The following is a 14,087-nucleotide window of genomic DNA, read 5'->3' as shown; positions in this document are numbered from 1 at the left end:
ATTATCGATCATTTAATTGGACGGGGTGGACAAACGTCACTCCGAAAGCAAACTACTATGACTATAGATATAAAGGCGCATTTTGTGGCACAAATGACACATCAAAACAAGGACTAGGAGCCCTTGGGGTTGAAACGAAAGGGGAACAGCAAATTTGGAACAATGGCACCCCAAAAGCCTTGCCGCCAGACGTGTTTTTGATATGTGGTGACAGGGCATGGCAGGGAATTCCGAAAAATGTGATAGGTGCTCCATGTTATCTTGGAAAATTAACATTGTTGGCCCCAAATCAAAACTGGTGGAAAAATGTGACCAAGGGAGAAAACGCCGCACGTACGAAACGGGCGGTCACGGGTCTCCCACCAAATTGCAATGATGACGTTACCTTACTCAGTCCCACTGAGAGAGTGTTTTTATCCTTGTTTGTGCCTGGGGCAGCAGCAGGCAGAGCTTTGAAGGGGCTAGGACGGTTAGCTTGTTGGGCTGAAAAACAAGCTAAAGTCACCACTGAGGTAATAGAAACTCTGTTAGGAGATCAAAATAGCTTACGCCATGCAATTTTGCAGAATAGAGAGGCAGTTGACTTTTTGCTATTAGCTCAAGGTCATGGTTGCGAGGATTTTGAAGGCATGTGCTGTATGAATTTGTCCAATCACAGCGAATCAATTCATAAACAGTTGCAGTGGTTAAAAGAGCATGCAAACAAAATTCGTCAAAACCATGGGTTTTTAGATGGGTGGCTGACTAACTTGTTTGGGAATATGCCACAATGGTTAGTAGGCTTGCTTGTTGAAGGCTTGCACATTATAATAACCCTTATGATCATAGGTCTGTGCTTATGTTTAGTGCTTAGTTGTATTAAGAGAGCTATGTTAAAAGTAGTAGACCAAGCCTGGATTGCTCAAAAACAAGAAGGGGAAATTGTGGAGGAATGGCTGAGTGAAAAGGGGCACAACTTGATTGCAATGAGCAACCCAGTCTTTGATAGGGATGAAAGCCCGGAGGAGGCTGTGAACTCTCCTTGAGAAACAGAAGTATGAAGAAGTAGCTACATGATAAGCAAAAGATAAGCGGTACTGCCTCCGGGAGATAGAGAAACATCTGCTGCGCGTGGACAAGAGGTTTGCACTAATTGTGTGAGCGCTCTAGGCGCGTGAACAGAGACTGTAAGCCAATTGTATAGCTGTCGCTAGCGCGTGCTCTGCTTGTCTGTCTTTATATACTCTGTGAGAACTTGAATAAAGTGAGAACGATCATACTCATATTGAGACTCATCGTTACTCCGGGTCCGTCTCCCACTCCGACAAGTCTGCTCATTCTAGACCTCCTTGCAATCATTTATAGATTAATCCAAATGTGAGTAGGTGGATGATGATGGAGGTTTAGAGTAGTAAGGGGGGATTGAAGTTGGATGGCTCATGGTAGGGAAAGTAGGAGTGTGAGTTCTAAGTTGAACAGGTGGAATAAGATAGCTACTGAGATTGAGAATGGGAGTCAGGCAGATCCTAGTGGGTCGAAACTACATTCATATGGGGATTGTTTTTCTGAATCAGATTTATTTGAGCAAGTTAGAAGTTTAATGTAGTTAAGATGATGCTTAGGGTGAGGGATAGGGCTAGTATGAATGTGATTATGTTTATTGCTCTTTTCTGGGATCACACCAGATTTTAGAGATTAGAAGTCAATTATAATTAGTATACTAGAAGAGCAGGATGTTTATATAGAGGTTATATAGACTATAGATGGTTATATAGAGGAATAATCAGGTAACATCTATGAAATGAGAATTTCAGGCTGCTGCTTTGAATCCAAGGTGGTGGTTTGATGTGAAGTGACATTTGATTAATCGTAGGAGACAGACTGTGAGGAAGAAGTATCTGATGATTACGTGTAGTCCATGGAATCCTATAGTGATGAAGAAGGTGGATCCATGAACTCCACTGGTGATTGAAAATGGGGCTTCATGATACTCTGTTGCTTGGAATGCAGTGAAGTAGCATCTGAGCAGCATTGTTAGGGTTGGTGCACTGATTGCCTGTTTTAAGTTGCTTTCTGTGATATTGTGGTGGTCTCATGTTACAGTGATGTCTGAGGCTAGAAGAATTGCTGTGTTGAGCAGTGGTACTTCTAGGTGGTTGAGAGGCTTGATTCCTATTTGGGGTCATTTTCTACCTAATTCTAGAATGGTGACTAGGCTTGAGTGGAAGAATGCTTGGAAAAATCTCAGGAAGAAGAATGCCCCAGATATAATAAAGCGGATTACTCCATATTGTAGGTCTTTTTGAACTCTGGGAGTGTGATGGCCTTGAAATGTGCTTTCTCATATAACATCTTGCCATCTGTCGTGGTTTCAGCCGAATTTACCAAAACCGGACCGACAGATGGCCCTTCCCCCCCCCTCCCTCCCCCCAAAAGAGAGAGAGGAGAGAAAGATAAAGGAGATTCAGAAGTTTAGAATGAACTAAACTACTTTAATGAAGAATTAATATTAAAATAAAAATAAAGAAGAAAAATAATGAAATAGATACAATATATACAAAACCGTATCAAGCTCCCAGGATAACAGTCACGTCACCGGCAGGCACTGGGGAAGTCCCAGACTGGACTCGGTGACGAATGGCAACTGGATTCCAGCTCTGGAGTCAGGAACACATGGATCGGGATCAAAGGCAGATGAACAGACAGAGTCCTCTCTGGACGTCGGCCATCGCAGGAAGGGGGTTGACCCTTTGATCCCTCAGCTTTTATACTGAGCATGGGGCAGATGGGATGGAATACCCCAGTTGGTCAGGTTTGGCTCACCTGTCCTGTCCACTCCTCCCCACCGATGTGACCCCTCTACGTTTTTTCCGTTTCCGACCCCCTAAGGGGGCAAATAACGAAATGGGCTGACCTTGGTTGTTATAGCAATAAGTATAAGCAAGGGCCTCCCTGCATACCATTCCTTGGCATGGAGCACAAACATTGGGCTTATCATTCTGAGAACGAGCAGTTTTCTCCACAATATGCCGTTAATTTCAGAGAGTTAGAGGAGGCCTTGCTAGGATGTAAAGTTACAGAACAGAAAATTGGTTCAGTTTTACTTCAAACCGGGACACCATCACTGCAGTATGAACAAGAGTATGGAGAGGAGGCAGAGCCTTAATAGGTTGGAGGAGTTGTAAAGGAATCGTATATTTAGTCCAGAAGTAGTATGCAGGGCTGCGGCTGCTCCAAAGATGGGTCAAAGCCGTGGGTCTACTATGTGATGAGTGTGCTTGGTGTGCCATTAGATGTTTTCTTTTAAGTACAGGCTTAGTAGTAGGTGTTGCGTTAAGAGGCAAACTAGTTCTGGCAGAAAAATAAACCCCCTTGCTTTCTAACACTCCTCACCGAGGTGGGAGGCTAGGGGCGGCTAGGTTTAAATTCTGAGTGGTGCCCAATTCACCACTATCAGTCCAGTCGCGTTTAATATATTAAACTATCACGATTCCGGATACACTAATAGTGGACTGCACCTTCAGTCTAGTCATGCTCATGAACTAGCACGGCCACTCTCAAGTGTTTGGTCGCATTCAATGAGAAACCAAAATGACTAGCTACTTAAGCAGTGCAGTTTATTCAAGTAACAGATATAAAGGTTCTTATGGTTTGCCGGTGATAAATACACTGTCTGCAAAGCATGTGCAAGTAAAAATATTGTTAATGGTACAAAGAGCACGACAAAGTTACAAACAGTACAGCCTGGCTATAAATGCAAAAAGGTAACTCTCTAGAGAGATTTCTAAGTTTCCCGAGGAAGCACTCGGTATAGTCTAAGTCTTACCCAAAGGCATCCCTATGGGGGGGAAGAAAGGCTCAGCCCATCGACTGGTCCCAGAAGTCAAAGGCAGTCCATGATGGGGGTCCTCCTTGACTTGTTCACGATGGTGTCTTTCCTAGTATCCCCCCTTTCTTGGGCTATTTTAATACTATTTTTTACCTTCAAGGTGGAGTTTGAGTGACACTAGTCATTAATACCTTTATTATGATTGGTGTAAGATTCTCTCGCCTCGCATTTAAAGGTATAGCTTACGAAAAATTCAGGGGGCAGACTCAAGGAGGAGTGGTCGCACCTTGGAGGCGGGTAGCCTTAGGGCTGGAGGTGTGTTTTGGTATTATAATGACATTATAATGAGCAAAGTTTGCACAAAGGACAGCATTTCATCAAAATTTGACAGACTGTTGGCTCAGGGTAGCAAATATGCAGCTTATCAGTTCCATAGGATCACCTTGTTCCCATATCTGCTGTATGATCACAGAGCTTGACCGTGGAATTTTCACTCCACTCCATCCTCCGTGTTGCTTTTGCAAGCAATATTGTTCAGGGAATTGTAGATGTAGCAGATTCCTCACATACCAGCTGCAGTTATATTCCACACTGGAAACATTTCGATTTTATACCTTTCCTTAATGTGTGAACAATGCTATATTTTTAATATAATTTTATTTTAGGAATTATTCCACAGTAGGACAAAGATCTAGGCTTGGATTATGGCCACTGATACTTCTAGGATAGTGAGTAGGAGTAGAACTGATGTGGTTAGAATACATACTGCATGTGTAACGGGTAGCAGTGCAATGGTGGTGGAGATGGGTTGAATAAGAAACTGTCCATCTGTGAGATTTGCTATGAGGCGGACCCTTAGGACTATGTTTATTGATAGTTGGGTGGTTGGGGTGAATGTGTATGGGAGTAGGCCTAGGAGGTTAACTCTGAGGAGGATTATTAGTGACCTTAAGACTAGGGCTCATTTGTGGTCACATTTGTTTAGTGGGATTATTAGTTGTTTTGTAATTAGGTGGAAGAATCATAACTGAAGGATGGAGTGATGGTTGGTGATTCCTCAGGTATTAGGCGTGAGGAGTAGCAAGGCAGGGAATAGTATGCATAGTAGGGTTACTGGGATTCCTAGGAGGCATGGGCTTGTGAACTGGTTGAAGAAACTTAGGTTCATGGTCAGGTTCAGGGGGTGTTTTTGGAGGTTATGCTGGTTTTAGTAGAAGGGGGGTTAGTAGGGATAAATGACAGGAGTTTGGGCTGGTTGATTAGGAAGGCTAGGGAAGATGTGGGCCCTATCCGGAAGGAAACAGGAGACCTGGTCACCCAGGATATGGAGAAGGCTGAGGTACTCATTGACTTTTTTGCCTCCATCTTCACAAGCAAGGGCTCTAACCACACCGCCCAAATAGCAGAAGGCAAAAACAGGGGCTATGAGAATGAAGAACTGCCCACTATAGAAGAAGATAGTATCAGACCATCTAAGGAACCTGAAGGTGCACAAGTCTATGGGACCTGATGAAATCCATCCACAGGTTCTGAGGGAGGTGGCGGATGAACTTGCTAAGCCACTTTCCATTATATTTGAGAAGTCATAGCAGTCTGGTGAAGTTCCCACTGACTGGAAAAGGGGAAACAAAAACTCAATTTTCAAAAAAGGAAAAAAGGAAGACCCAGGGAACTGTAGGCCAGTCAGTCTCACCTCTGTTCCGGGCAACAAGGACACCTTGCACGGTCGACACGCTGGAGGGAAGGGATGCCATCCAGAGGGACCTGGACAGGCTTGAGAGGTGGGCCTGTGAATTTCAACCAGGCCAAGTGCAAGGTCCTGCACCTGGGACATGGCAATCCCAGGCACAAATACAGGCTGGGCAGAGAATGGCTGGTGAGCAGCCCTGAGGAGAAGGACTTGGGATTGTTGGTGGATGAGAAGCTCAACATGAGCTGGCAATGTGCACTGGCAGCCCAGAAAGCCAACCGCATCTTGGGCTGCATCAAAAGAAGCGTGGCCAGCAAGTCGAGGGAGGTGATTCCACCCCTCTACTCCACTCTCGTGAGACCCCACCTGGAATACTGTGTCCAGCTTTGGAGTCTTCAACACAGGAAGGACATGGACCTTCCTGTCCTGGAAGATGTTCCATGGACCTGGAACGGGTCCAGCAGAGGGCCACAAAGATGATCAGAGGGCTGGAGCCCCTCTGCTGTGAGGACAGGCTGAGAGAGTTGGGGCTGTTCAGCCTGGAGAAGAAAAGACTATGAGGAGACCTTATAGCAGCCTTCCAGTACCTAAAGGGGGCCTACAGAAGAGATGGGGAGGGACTCTTTATCAGGGAGCGTTGTGATAGGACGAGGGGTAATGGTTTTAAACTGAAAGAGGGGAGATTTAGATTAGATATTAGGAAGAAATTCTTTACTGTGAGGGTGGTGAGGCACTGGAACAGGTTGCCCAGAGTAATTGTGGATGCCCCATCCCTGGAAGTGTTCAAGATCAGACTAGATGGGGCTTTGAGCAACCTGGTCTAGCCAGAGATGTCCCTGCCCATGGAAGGGGGGTTGGAACTCGATGATCTTTTTAGGTCATTTCCAACCCGAACCATTCTATGATTAGTTAGAAGTTTAGTCATGATATTAGTATGATGGAGAATAATGGAATTGTCAGAGTTGGAAGGGACCTCTAGAGATCATCTAGTCCAACTCCCCTGCCGAAGCAGGATTGCCTAGAGCACATTACTCAGGACTGCATCCAGGCGAGTCTTGAATATCTCCAGAGAAGGGGACTCCACAACCTCCCTGGGCAGACTGTTCCAGTGCTCTGTCACCCTCACTGTAAAGAAGTTCTTCCTCATATTTGAATGGAACTTCCTATGTTCCAGCTTGTGCCCGCTGCCCCTCATCCTGTCACTGGGAACCACTGAAAAGAGTCCGGCTCCCTCCTCCTTCAACCCACCCTTTAGATACTTGTAAGCATTAATAAGGTCTCCCCTCAGCCTTCTCTTCTCCAGGCTAAAGAGTCCCAGCTCTCTCAGCCTTTCCTCATAAGGGAGATGCTCCAATCCCTCAATCATCTTTGTTGCCCTACGTTGGACTCTTTCCAGTAGTTCCCTGTCTCTCTTGAATTGGGGAGCCCAGAACTGGATGCAGTATTCCAGTTGTGGCCTCACCAGTGCAGAGTAGAGGGGGAGAATGACCTCCCTCGACCTACTGGCCACACTCTTCCCTATGCAGCCCAGGATTCCATTGGCCCTCTTGGTGACAAGGGCACATTGCTGGCTCATGGAGAGTTTACTATCCACCAGGACCCCCAAATCCTTCTCCTCAGAAGTGCTTTCCAGCAGGTCCACCCCTAACCTGGTGTCTGGCATTCTTCCTCCCCAGGTGCAGGACCCTACACTTGCCCTTGTTGAACCTCATTAGGTTCTTCTCTGCCCAGTTCTCCAGCCTGTCCAGGTCACGCTGGATGGCGGCACAGCCCTCTGGAGTGTCATCCAGCCCTCCCAGTTTGGTATCATCAGCAAACTTGCTGAGGATACACTCTGTCCCCTCATCCAGGTCATTGATGAATATGTTGAACAAGACTGGACCCAGTACTGACCCCTGGGGGACACCACTGGTTACAGGCCTCCAACTCAACCCTGCTCCATTAATCACAACCCTCTGAGTTCTGTCACACAGCCAGCTCTCAATCCACCTCAGGATCATGGATTTGGGTTGAATGTCATTAAGGAAGGATGGATGTTCCTCTTTCTCTAGTTTAAAAAGCTAGTGCTGTTACATGCGGCGATTGAGAGACGGGACACAGCTTGATGCAAGCAGAATGTTCATTTATTGTATACCATCATTCCTTTATATATGCTTACATTGACTGTGTGTTTTAAATTGATTGGTCCTTTTGAACATACACTGCTCGCGCAGCTGCATCTGATTGGTCAGTGATATACTATCACACCATCAACCATATCTTATCTTGAGGACACAGTTATCTTATCTTGAGGACACAGTTCTTAAGGCCTTTTTAGGCAGGGCGCCTGGAACTTGCTTATCTCAGTGTTGTTTATCTCAGTGTTGCAACATTTGTCAAGTACCTGTTTTCAGGTCCTTGTCTAACCCTTCTATGGTCAGGACCACCCTCAGTTTCCCATGGTTTATGGCCTACAAGTTCCAACATGTCCCCGCTTGTTAACTGAGCAGTACTTGGGGTTCTGCTCTTCAGGCCTTGTCCCACATCTTCCCCTTCCTGTTGCACAAAAAGAACCTTCTTCATCGAGCGTGCTATTATCCTTTGCAAGCATTGCAACAGACAGGGCAAAAAAAGCAATAAAAGAATAAAAACGGCTAAAGCATATACGATTGTCTTTACAAAACTTCTTAACCATCCTGATAGACCTCATCCTTCAAAAAGTTTATCTAACCAATCCCAACTATCGTCTTGTTGGAGTTTAGAGACCCCATCTTTAAGCTGTTGAATGCTGGCATGGATCAATTCCGAGTGGTCGGAGAGATTCATACAACACATGCCTTCAAAATCTTCACAGCCATGGCCTTGCACTAAAAGCAAAAAATCTATAGCAGCTCTATTTTGCAATGTAACATGGCGAACACTATCAACATCTAATAAAAGGCCAGACAATGCATTACTAGTAGCATTAGTCTGTTTAGCAAGCCAGCAGCCAAGCTTATCTAAAGTCGCTAATGCTTTCCTAGCGGCAGCTCCAGGTAACAAAAGAGAGGCAGCAAAGCGTTGACTAAAAGACCGAAACTCCACGTTGTCATTACAGTCGGGGATATATGCACGGATGCCACGCTTCGCCCTATGAGAAAGACGGTGTTGTAAAATCATAGATGTATTAGGAGTCAGGACAGAAAGGTGTCCCAGGCTACATGGACCTCCTTTTATATGAGAAGGGATAACGGGCCACGCCCTATCCCCACAAATAAAAAATATCCCCGACGGTAATAGAATGGGAACATTGCTAGACTTAGACAAGTACGTTGCTGTGTAATTACACCAAACACTAGCATTTTTAAAAACGGGATGGGTAGGAGAGACATCCCATGCCCTAGACTGATTTCTTCCTGTATAGTTAAACTTAACAAAAAATCCATTTTTACTGATCCGAGGAGCTTGATCTCTTGTGGTTCTAGGGTAGTGGATGGGAGGTGGGGGGCCCACCCGTCCCAATAGTCTGTCACATTTCGGGACACGTTTCTGGATGGAAAGATGGATTGGAGCCCCGTAGGTATCGGCCACTCGTCCAGTGGCAAACCCACGAGGCACGTAGAAAAGGGGTTATTAGGAGAGGCAGTAGCAGGACACAAAGTGTCTTGTCCCGTCAAATTTTCCAATGTGACCCACACATTTACTTTAGGAAGAGGAGGGGGAAAAGGACTGCCCCAAAGAGGTAAGGGTCCTATACCTATTGTTATCAAAACCAGGCACCCAATCACGGTCTCAAGTTCTTTCAAAGTAACAAGAGTCAAAGTCTGGTCCTATCCAGGCGCTCCGAGGCTCCCTCAGTGTCTTCGTCGTCAGTGTCTCAGTCGTTCGCAGTCCCAGAGGGTTCAGGATTTTGTTGATCAAAGAGATGATCGGAGTCGTCACTGGATGATTGTGGTAGGGATTCACGGAAGGGTCGTACGTTCTTCGCCGGAATCCACCTGGGACCTTTTTCTGTGGAGACACAAGCATAACCTCTTCCCCATGTAACGAGAGGATACGGTCCCATGATCTTCCCTGTTTCTGGATCACGAACCAACACCGGGGCTTTAATTCGTGCCTCAAGTGAAGCATTTGTGTTAAAATGTCGAACTATCGGAGGATTGTTATCTATTAAAGAACAATTCAAAAAGTTAAAAACATACAAAGCTTTCTGTAGTCGTTCCTCAGGGGTGGCAGTCCCCGTTGTCCCCGTTCCCCCTTTCTGTTGTTGCAGCAAGCGTTTCAAAGACTGGTGGGAGTGTTCAATCAGAGATTGACCTGTAGGGGAATGAGGAATGCCGGTAATGTGGGTCACACCCCAGGAGTCAAGAAATGCTTTCGTTGCGGTTGAGACATATGCAGGGCCATTGTCCGTTTTTATTTGAGAGGGTATGCCCAAGGTGGCAAAAGCACGCATCAAATGTTTGCGGACGTCACGTGCCTTTTCCCCTGTGTGGCAAGAAGCAAACAAAGTGCCTGAAAAGGTGTCAATAGAGGAATGGACATATTTCAATTTACCAAACTCCGGATAATGCGTAACGTCCGTTTGCCATAGCTGTAAGCTCTGCAGCCCTCTGGGATTAACCCCTCCCGCTATCGACGGGAAAGAATGCCTTTGGCAGTCAGGACATACGGCGATAATGTTAGACGCTTGTTGGGAGGTAAGCCCAAACTGCCGTTTGAGACCTCCAGCATTCTGGTGAAAAAAAGAATGGCCGAGTTTAGCCTGTGCTACGCGATCCGGCAATACTTGTACTGGTAATGTCAGCAAATCAGCTCGTCGGTTCCCTTCCACAATAAAGCCAGGTAGAGAAGTGTGTGACCTGACATGCATAACAAAGTAGGGGTGAGGGCAAGAGTCCAAGAGAAAGATAAGTTCCTGTAATAAAGCAAATAGTTCGGAATGTGAGACATTACGTAATACAGATGCCTCAGCTCGCTCAACAATCCCTGCAACATAGGCTGAATCAGTGATGAGGTTAAGCGGTGTGGACCACCTTCGAAAAACTCGAACAACCGCAGTCAGCTCCACTATCTGGGGAGAACCAGGAACGGTCTCTATGTCCGAGTCCCATCGTCCATGCTGGTCGTCCCACCATAAGATGACCGATTTGTGCGATTTTCCAGACCTGTCCGTAAATACAGTAAGGGCTTGTAATGGCTGATCGCTCCTTTTCGGCCTGGGCATCAAGCGGAAGTCAACATTAAGCAGCTTATGCGAAGGTGGGTGGGATGTGAGTTGACCCGTATAGTCTGCCAATGCCATAATAAAGGCGTCTGACTGCTGATAAAGCCATTGTAAATACATGTTCGTCACAGGTAAGCAAATACAAGCAAAGTCTACTCCTGATAATGTTAACAAGCGTTGCCTGGCTTTAATTATCAAAGAAGCAAACATCTCATGCTGCGTCAAAATGGTTTTTGTAGATTGATTCGACAAGAAAACCCATTCGATAATCAGCAGTGGGTCTGATTTCTGAGGGTCCCATTGAAATATTAGTGCATGAGGCTGTCGAGCGGGGTTTAAAATAATTAGATAAAAAGGTAATTCGGGAGCCCACCGGTGTATTTGTCTGAGAGTGAGTGCTGTAGCAACCTTTTGCAAAGAGTCAATGGCCTCAGGGCCAAGACTGCGGTGGGAACGCAAGTCAGTATCTCCTTTAAGCAGTTCGAATAAAGGACCTAAGTCCGCATTAGAAATTCCCAACAGCGGTCGGACCCAATTGATTGTTCCCAACAATTTCTGTACATCATGCAAGTTTTTTATGTCTACCTGTATCTGTAAAGGTTGAGGAACTATAGTCTGGGCCCTGATGCACCAACCTAAGTATTTCCATGGGGGTATCTTTTGAACCTTCTCTGGCGCAATACAGAGGCCTGCTGAGTTGACAGCAGTTGTGACAAGGGCTACAGCTTCCTCCATGACCTCGTGATGTTGTGCGGCCACTAGGATGTCATCCATGTAATGGTACAATAAGACACCGGACATTGCGGTCCTAACAGGACTAAGTACTTTAGCTACATACCACTGACAGATCCTAGGGCTGTTCTTCATTCCTTGTGGCAGCACAACCCACTGGTATCTCTGCAACGGGGCTTGCATGTTGACGCTTGGGACTGAAAAAGCAAATTTAGGAGCATCGTTTGAGTGCAGTGGGATATTAAAAAAGCAGTCCTTGAGGTCAGTAACAGTCAAATGCCAATGTCGAGGAATCATAGTGGGGGACGGGAGTCCTGGTTGGAGGGCTCCCATGTCTTCCATAGCATCATTAATTTTTCTGAGGTCGTGGAGCAAGCGCCACTTGCCAGTTTGTTTCTTAATAACAAAAACAGGTGAATTCCAGGGACTAGTGGAAGGCACAATATGCCCCTTCGTTAACTGTTCCATAACTAACTCTTGGAGGGCGCGAAGCTTTTCCAGTGGTAGGGGCCATTGATCTACCCAAATAGGGGTATCGGTTTTCCATGTCAATTTTAGGGTGTCGCGCACTTCAATGGCCCCGTCTAAAAATGGGTCCGAATGGACATTCCCCACTGTGATAGCACATCACGCCCCCACAGAATCATAGGAACGGGTAACACAAAGGGTTTAACAGAGGCTATATGCCCCTCCGGACCTTGGATTTGGATTAACTCCAAACTTTGGTGGCTGCTACCAGTTCCCCCAATTCCAGCCAATGCTTGGGAAACGTTAGCCAGAGGCCATTGCGGGGGCCACTTAGCCTGAGAGATTACCGTAACATCAGCTCCAGTATCAATAATTCCATTTAGCACTACTTGCTGTCCTCCGCAGATAAGGGTACATTGACATACAGGTCGCTTTTGAGAAATAGATTGCACCCATAGAATTTGCGGGTTGCCCGTAGATCCAAACCCTCCCCTCCTTTGGTGAGGTTGACTAGGAACGGGGGAGTTCGTCCCCGCTGGAATCAATATTAATTGTGCTATACGGCTACCTTTAGGTATTGTGCAGGGAGGAAATGGGGTCCATGCCATAATCTTAATTTCATCAGTACTGTCAGAGTCAACGACTCCTGGTAATACAAAAAGGCCTGACAATGTTGTAGATGATCTTCCTAACAATAGCGCTTGTGTTCCAGGGGGTAAGGGCCCCGAGATATTTGTTGACAATAGGTGAACCGAGGGATCGAGTAACGTTACTGTGTGGGAGGTTGCCAGGTCCAATCCGGTGCTACCGGCTTGATGCCGTGAAAGATGAAATCAGGACTCAATAGTCAGGATGACTATTAAGCAGGTATCCTTTATTGCAGCGCTGGACGCACAGGGGATCGCTCCTCCAAATGTGCGTACCAGACAGAGTCAGTTTAACAACATATATGCACACCACACATACATATTCATGCAAGGACTAATTAACATATTCATTAGTTTCCAGTAATTCATTACCATATGCTACCTCCCTCTTGGAGCCCCCCATTTGTCAGAGATAAGATAACATTGTGCTGGCCTCACAACTGCTGCCCACATACATACATGCCTTTATCGTAGCTCTGCAAGGGGGTAAGCCCCTGTTTGTGGTCAGCCAAGCTATATTTGCTAACTCATACTTAGGTAAGCAAACCTTCAAGCCATACCTAGCCTTATTCTTTAATTCAATCCCCCCTTTTCTTTATGCTATTGCAAATTCTTTTGCATAATTTTGTTTACAGTCCATAATACATGTACTTGTTGAGCAACAGTCCGTACTTTCCACCACAACCAAAGGTTGAGAATAGTCAGCAGTAGGGCTACAAAAATCAACACCAGTACAGGATGCACTAGGAAGTTGAAAAACTGTGCAGCGGTTGGAGATTTAAGTGAGGTATTTAGAAAAATGTCCCACCAATGGTGTTCACCAGTTTTCTCGATGGCTGTGATGATGTTCTTTATTTCCAGAGTATCGTGCTGGACTTGCCATAATGTTTGTTTAGAAGTTTCTTTCATTTTCTTTAGCAGTATTTTAATGTCTGGGTGGGAAAGCATTTTCTTAGGGACATTAATGTCCATTCCAATCTGTAGTTTAGGTACATCATTGTATAGCATGAAACTGTCAGAGATCAACTGAGAAGTGGTTATAGGAGCAGAATAGTTAAAATCACAACCTTGTATATTGGTAAAATTACAAACACAAAAGTTAGTTCCATTTGTTTCTTCTTAACAAGTATCAATGCTAACATTAACACAACTAGTCCTTATGCAGATACATCCTTTTCCTACATAATACACCGGTGATTGAGCATGTTCCGAGGGAAGCATCTCAAACGTGCATGTACTGTCCTCTGTGTCTAAGCACAAATCTTCGTTTTCAATTACTGCATTCTCACAAACATATCCTAGTTGTTCCTTTGGAATGCAGGCTTCAGTACTAATGGTCTGCCGTTTCCTTATATCATCACTATATTTTGCCCAAACATTATGGTTTATTGGTCTGACCACTACATCTTGATGGATTGCCCCTAGTGCTAAAATAGGGAAAATATCCCACACCTTTGCCTTTTGAATTGTGAGCACATAGGCTTCAATTTGTTCTTTTGTGTCATCATAAGTGAAATTAACTAATTGCCACCAAGCCTGATGTTTTAATTCGAATGG

General features: G+C 45.4%; 1 pseudogene; it reads right to left on the bottom strand.

Moving 5' to 3' along the window:
- Window positions 1–1,699: 1,699 nt before the first annotated feature.
- Window positions 1,700–14,087, bottom strand: part of LOC141476795 (cytochrome c oxidase subunit 3-like) — an 82,573-nt pseudogene continuing 70,185 nt past the window's right edge.

Source organism: Numenius arquata, chromosome W, assembly GCF_964106895.1.
Source record: "Numenius arquata chromosome W, bNumArq3.hap1.1, whole genome shotgun sequence".
NCBI lineage: Eukaryota > Metazoa > Chordata > Aves > Charadriiformes > Scolopacidae > Numenius > Numenius arquata.
Note: the sequence above shows the minus strand (reverse complement) of the source record. Positions and strands in the feature narration are given on the sequence as shown.